The sequence below is a fragment of the Adiantum capillus-veneris genome, chromosome 3, assembly GCF_014529385.1.
Source record: "Adiantum capillus-veneris isolate H3 chromosome 3, ASM1452938v2, whole genome shotgun sequence".
Lineage (NCBI taxonomy): Eukaryota > Viridiplantae > Streptophyta > Polypodiopsida > Polypodiales > Pteridaceae > Adiantum > Adiantum capillus-veneris.
The window spans coordinates 107,735,578-107,743,294 of NC_140933.1; the positions used below are offsets into that span (position 1 = coordinate 107,735,578).

The 7,717-nt window shown below is 40.7% G+C and overlaps 1 pseudogene; it reads right to left on the bottom strand.

Moving 5' to 3' along the window:
* Positions 1–5,569: 5,569 nt before the first annotated feature.
* On the bottom strand, positions 5,570–6,232 carry LOC147461457 (uncharacterized; annotated as a pseudogene).
* Positions 6,233–7,717: the final 1,485 nt, after the last annotated feature.

Sequence of the window (7,717 nt, forward strand, 5' to 3'; positions counted from 1 at the left end):
AACCCATCAATCTTAACGGAAGCTGTGAAAGGCCAAGGTTTTCATGACATTGAGAATCTATTGCCTAGAGATGATGTATAATCCTGTAGCATAAGATTTCTTTGCCTTGAGTCTCCATCAGAAGCATGGCAAATTAAGGGACCCACAATGCTTCTCACAAATTTATTCCAATAGAGGGAGATTCCCATCCATTGCTCTCTGATAAACAAAGAATCAAACTTGTTGCATGTCTGTTGAACTAAAACAACCAACGTTGGCAAGCAATCAATCAAGGGATTTGCTATGAAGACTCTTTCATAATGTGCAATCACATTATTTTAAAAAGAGTCAATAATCACGTTGTAACCCTCCTCGCCATTACCAACAAGTACCACAAAGTTTTGATTGCAAAAATGGTTTTCCTTTTTGCCACAAAATCCGAGTAGATGATCATCCCGTGCTACCCAACGAATCATTCTTTTGACAACGGTGTCATCTTCAACAATAATTACTGGCACACTTCCCATACAAAGTCCATTTTTTTCATGTGAGAAGTGTAAATTTCAGCAAAATTCTTGAATATATCCTCTCTTAGGCCTGTTCGATAAAAAAAATCTTTTCGAGTGGCCCGCATGGTGGTTTTTGGACCTCCAAGATTCAAGGAAAGAAATTTATGCAACCAATTACCTCACAAAATCTTTATAGCCTCAAAGAGATTCTTTATTGTTTCTGAGTACTGCTTTCTGCATTTTCTCTTGCCATGTTTTGAGAAATATCCACAAGAAAGTTCCATAAGGCCTCTTTCCCTTCAAAAAAGCCATACTTATGAGCATTGACTATGTCATGGCAAAACTTCTTAACATCTCCTCTTTTCATTGCTTCAAATGTGCTTTCTTGAAGACTTTGAACCTTGACACTTAAAGCTGCAACTCTTGTTTTGGTGAACCAAACTTGCCTTTTAAGTTTCCTAACCATCTTTCCCTTGGCTCTTGCAATCTGTAAAATTTTTGAGTGGGTCATGAAATCCAATCTTCTTCCACGGCCGGTCCCACGAGAGCCTCTATTTTCCATTGCCTAGTATTCTTGATACAAACGCATGCGAAAGTCTTGCTCTTTGGGGATTGTAGTGCACTGTTTACAATGAAAGTTTTCAAAGGGAAGCCCATGAGGATTACTCGTTTGCAATTTTTATGACGAAATGTCCCTCGGATACACACAAGCACCTCTTTTAACAAAAATGTGGCCATCGTAGTTGGCTCACAATCACAACAACCACCTCCTTTGTAGTTATCCAAGAAAGGTTTGAAATCAAACATCTTGTCTTCAACCTTATAAGTGTCTTGCCAAAATCCCCAACAAAGAGTCGGTAGAAAATAATTTTACGCATATTGTGCATAGACACATTAAGTATACAATCTTCCTCCTTTATTCAAACATGAAAATGATTATAGAAAGATAGATATCTAATGCATTTTGTGACGCATTTGTGTTTCTGTCATTGCAAGGCTCTACAATAAGATTAAAAAATACACTTGAAATGTTAAAGACACTAATCATTTTTTATGTAAAAAGAATAAAGCTTTTCTACTCACCTAGATTAGTTGCATTTGAAGAAACAATGTAAGTTCCTTTGTCTCTTATCTTCAACCGCCGGTTTGCTTGGATAGCCCACCTTTGCTATCTTTTCATCAATGTCTCCATTAGCTGCTTTGATATGAAGCTTGGACTTCACATGTTCCATCATGCATTGGCCAATCGATCCGGTCTTCGGAAACAAAGGTATCCACTTCTTGTCCAAACTACATTCCACAAATATTTTTGACAAATTCTCATACTCTCCAAGAGTGTCAAGAACAATATAAATATAAGAGAATTGTGCCTTTCAAAGGTGGAAACTTCAAGCAAGGCTTCATCCGCCTTGTCCTTATTTTTTGACTTCATGTCCACTTTTGAGAGCTCCGCCATTTCATTGTCGTGCTTCTGCTTTCTCCTTTTGTCCACTCCAAGGTGGCGCCGATGAGCCATTGTGTTGATGTGTGAGTGTAGAAAGTTAGAAATTGTATCATGCCCTCCTTGCCCGTATGGATTTTCACATTCAACACACCAAAATTGGAACATAGCTTTCCCATCCTTATCTTTTGACATCAACTCAAATCTATGGCTTTAAGTTTCTCTTTAGCTACCTTGACATCTCCTTCGCACTTTCTAACCTAACCTCCTTCGCAGAGGCTAAAGTGATCTTTAACATCTTGTGTGAGGTGATAGCCACATCTTCACACATAGGAATGTCATCATTACCAACACTAGGTATTTGGTAATGTATATGAGGATCATTGCTAGAGCTCAAGGTAGGTGGATCATTGTTTAAACCCATGGAATCCACTTGTGGGCCTGCATGCATTACTTTCTACTTTTTCCCAAATTGTCACCTCCTCCACTTCAAATTCTCATCTCTCCTCTTGTGATGGTGCTAAAGGAAGCATTTTGGACCCTCCCAAAAACACAAAGTCATCACAAAATATCTTGTTACAAGCAATTTTTTCTCTCAAGCCTTTGTAAGTACCGTCGAACTTTAGAGGAACAAAGCTTGAAGTTGTGTCTTGGTCTAAACTACCTCATTCAAATGCATGACAATCTGCTTTCTTGCCATGGGTTAGCTCTAAGTATCCTGGAGTATATATTTAAATAAACAAGCTACTCATTTCAAGAAATTGTAGCACCTTTTTACAAAAGTTCAAGCGCACCCTAAAACCTAAACATTCACTATTGCATGATACTATCACACACACACACACACACACACACACACTTAAGCGTGAGACAGTGGAACTTCTCTTCCATGTTTATCCCAACCACACAACATAGTGATATCGTCTGATCTCATTTTCCACTGATACATTGTTAATCTGTTGACTAATGATATATATTGCATCCCTACATCAATGTTTCGTACTCGATTTGTAACTTACATTAGATGATTTTGGATACTTAGCTGGCTTACCTTTGTGCAACTTGTCTCCTACTTAATATAGATTTGATTATTTAAGGTATACCTAAAATGTTTTTTGTCATACCTAAAATGGTATTCCCTACTGGCTTTGTAATTCACCTAAAGATAACCTTGGATATTTAGCTCGATTACTTTGGTTGATATGTAGCTGGAGTACCTTTTCCTCAAATCTTAGTATAGCTATTGGTATTGAGTGCCTACCTTGCTCTTTCAATTGCCTTTCCCATAGTGGATAGATATTGGGCAAAGTGGGTGTCCTTGTTAAAATTATCACATGTAGTACATGTGATTTTGGCATTATCTCGAACTCTACATGAAAAAATACATATGGGTTTTCTGGCTCTTATTGTCTACCTAGTTAATTTTCATAAGCACCATATAAAGCTACATATATGGGACTCTACATGAAAAAGTACATACGGGTTTGCTGGCTCTTATTGTCTACCTGGTTTTCATAAAAAAATTCAAACTATGCATAAAAGAGACATTTTTTAACTCAGTACAACAGGTAACTTTTTAGTTTTTGTGGATCTCTAAATTAATGCCGGGTTGTCATAAGGAGGATTGCGGTTCTGGCTGCTTCTGGGATCTAAGTTACTGATCTTTTTTTGGCACATCACATAAATGGAATGCTCGTGTATTTATATGCTTGTGTACCCTTATGTAGTACTTTTTTAACTCAGTACAACATGTATTTTTTAGTTTTTGTGGATACTTGAAGGGAATCTTCCCATTATGGTTGATGAGAGCCAAGGACAATATGAGAGTGCTGCTATTGCTTTCTCCAAGTTCCCACAGACAGACGATACCCTTAGTTATTTGGGTGCCGATGGGGTTCAATTTCTTATTGCATGTATCATTGAGAGCTACATTGCTCTTGCGGATTGGGAGGCATTGGAATTGTGGCTACATGAGATACAAACTTTGTGAGTTCAGCATGCAAGTAAGGCTTATGCATGGTCTTTGACAACAGCTTGACATGACATGAATTCTATACATTCATTTGATGCTTCCTCATATTGTCCTTAACTTCCTCCTACCCAGCCATAGAAGTTGCCACCCCTAGTTGGGCTACACTATGCACTCACGCTCGGTTCCTGTGAATCCTGCCAAGCACCTACTCTTTGCACTGTCTCTAGTGCGCCTAGGGCCCGTGGCCTCCAAACCTGACTCATCCCTCTTCAACAAATCATACGTGTGGAAAATTGCAATGACACATGCACAAACCCTTTTTTTGATCGCGAAAGCCCATGCACAAAGCAGTTGTTCCATAAAACGTAAAACCCTATGCCGGTAAATATTGAACAGATCATGTTCATGTGGTTGATACCCTTTTGAAGAACTAGGTTTTACATCATCTCGATCCCTCCTGTAGTCTACTGACCATGGAGCTAATGCCAACATCAACATGGATCCAGTCATCCATTTCTGCCCGAAGAGAGAGAGAGAGAGAGAGAGAGAGAGAGAGAGAGAGAGAGAGAGAGAGAGAGAGAGAGAGAGAGAGAGAGAGAGAGAGAGAGAGAGAGAGAGAGGAATTGCCTCGTCATGTAGGCCCCTGCACTGGTTGAGAGAGTCAATACTGGCTGAGGTATGTCACCTATCAACTCGCGACTGTGTGCTCAAGAAATGATTTTTGTTCAAGCCTCTTAAGCTAGGCAGCGAGTTAAGGGAGGATAGAATAGCACCGCTAATGTTGTTCGAATGCAAATTGAACTTGCGCAGGGAAAGAAGTTGGCCGACTTGTGCAAAAAACACACCACCAAGCCCTTTTTGACAAGTCGGATGATCACGGATCAAGATAAATAACGAGCTGCCCCCCTTGTCGTTTGTCCACGTGGACATTTTGAGAGAGAGAAGGAAGAAAGCGAGCAGGTATCTAGGGGGGTTTCTATCGTGATAGAACCGCTGCGAATGGAAAGCTTCATCAGGCTACACGACGTGCGGTTTCACTCGTCTCGCTCATTGCCCTGCTCCCTGCGTGCCTGGCTCTGCTCTACATGTGAGGGGGGGGGGGGGGGGGGTAATTGCCACGTGGACAAAAATACAAACAGGGGATCTTGTTATTTATCCCAATCCAACGATCACCTGCCCTTAGTGCATTATAAATCCTACCACTTGCCTTGGCATGCTCCGAGACACACAATGCTCTGAGACACACAATCCAACATATTGTCAACATACTGCAACAATAAGGAAACACTGTTTTATCTATGCAACAAAGAGGCAGAGTGTCTAGAGAAACATTCTCTCGAGGGATGCATGTCCAAGTAATCCAAAACCTAATTCTGCAATGAACCTTTGTTGGGAGAGTATTTAAGCTGAAAATGCTAATGAATCTTTGTTGCCAGAGTATCCAATGTGCAGCAACAAAATATGTCATATAAAATTGAAAGAAAGGAATGAAATTACATATACATCGAGTCTAATTGTTAAGAATTGAATAGCATTGCAATAAAGAATATAATCACTTCACCTAGCAAATGAGAACTAATGCTATTTGAAACATACAAGAGAAAAGTTGGAATGTAAGAACTTACTAAGAGGAAACTTTAGTACTTTACTTCCAGTCAAGTCCTTCTGTTATGTCAAAGTAGTAACTAGGGAAGGAGTCACACGCAAAACTACAGAAAGATCATTGGAGTAATGTCCTTGGTAGGGGGAGGTGGTATGTGATACCACGCTCCTTGGTTTAGATCAAACAAAAGAGGCAAGAAATAGCCATCCTCATCATGGACAGTCATACAGATAAGACCCCCTGAGGACATTGTCTTCACCTCGAAAAACTTGTAGCAAGGCAACTTGCCATCAATCTTAACAAAATCCTGCAAAAGGTTGAGAGGTGCACTTGCAACTTCTACCCAGTCGCTTGACAGAAACTCCATCGGTGTATGGTTGCACCTCCCACATTGCAAACCCCTCCAGAATGTCATGACAGATGCCTTCGATAAGCTAGAGGTGCAAACACACGGCCCTCGTGCCTGAAATAGGGTGTTCCCATGTGGATATAGTCCAAACTTGTCCCTTCTGTGGGTCACGAGAAATCCTTTCCCACCCACCTGGCTCCACTCATCCAACACCACATTGTAAGCTCAAGAAGAGCACCTCGCCTGTATGCGCAGTACAAGAAGTCAGCATGGCCGAGCTCCATTGCACCACTGACCTTAGCATTTTCCAAGATAGAGCAATAACTTCTTGCCTTCCAAGTTGCAGCGCCGGAGTCGTAAAACCGAAGATCCCTAGGAAGATCACACATAGTTGTAGGTTGAGGCGTTAAGAACACATGGTAGTTGTGTTCATGAGCAGGCTAGGCCTGCAAGTAGATGTTGCCCAAGCCAAAGTCTGCGTCAGCATATTTGAAAGCCTCTATGTGGTTAAGGGGTGGAGACATAATGGTATGGGAGTTAGTGGCAGGGTTGAGCACCGACAGGTAATGAGCTGAGTGGTCATTATGACCGCAAGGGTGGAGACCATCAGGGCCGAGAGGGCGAAAATCATGCACATGTCCTGCGTAGTCATTATCAAAGTCTTGAAACAATACACGGTGATGAACAGTCATGAAGGGGCTACATACGAAGAAAATGTCTTACGTGTTCTACAAGCTACTTTTATATCTATATGCAAGTGTAGGTGACTGCATCTAGAGATGTGTCCACACATGACAGAGGGAGCTTAGGCCGCTTGCAAGCTACTATACGTACTAAGAGTCCTCCTCCTTATCCATTGAAAACAACCCAGAGCTTCTGGTCCCTACCATTGTTGGGCATATCTTGCTATAGTGTGTTCTCAGAGACAACGTTCCAGACATACAGACGACGTTCTAGATGATGTTCTCAGATAATGACTAATGTGTAGCCCAACTAAGCGTTCTTTTAAGACATACATGCCTCACCTGCAACCTCTAACGGTTGTGCCTAGTTTAGGTGCCAATGTGTTCAGCTGGCAAAAGAGAGAGCCGAAACTCTAGTGAGTCGTTGAGCACTGCTTGCCCAATGCTTCCTAAAGGTTCACGAAAATATTCAGGGAGATTTGAGTCAGGGCCCTTTCCGCTGTATGGGAGTACTCGACAAGCCTGCAAGGTTTTCTATGCGAGGCCTTTTGCTAGAAGGAATCTGATTAAGAGACCTTAGGGAGTCCAAGATGTTGGTCTTTGCAGAAAGAGAGTGGGAGATGTGGTGCTTTGCATTGTCTGTCAACTCAGTAACAAGCTCCATCAACAAAATGCATCAAAACTTTGTAGCCAAAACTCTTGCACCTGCACCATATTTAAATTCACCACAAGATGAAAACTGATGTTAATTAAGAAGCTAAGGCTTAATAGTTTTAGAATTTACAAAAGGAAATAATTATGAAAAGGAAATGAAGAAAAAACATATACCTCAAAAATCAAACTTGCATATTATCCATCCCCATTCATCCTACAAAAAAGACTAAGCATGTTAGGATGACTTTGAGCATATAATAGAATTTAACTAAAAATAGCCATCCACACAAGATCAAATTACCTTTCACATTCTTCAATAATCAGTCAAGACCGTATAATCATTAGCATCAAGCACATATTTTTTTGTTGTGGCATCATAATCCAAGTGCGCTTTAGCAATTATGGAATCCAAAGATACCGCTTGATTGTCCACTAAATCATATGTGTAGCTTCTTCTACTCTTGGCCACTTGATACCATGATAGATGAACCTCCACATTAAGAGGACGCTCTAGAAGATCAAAAGGA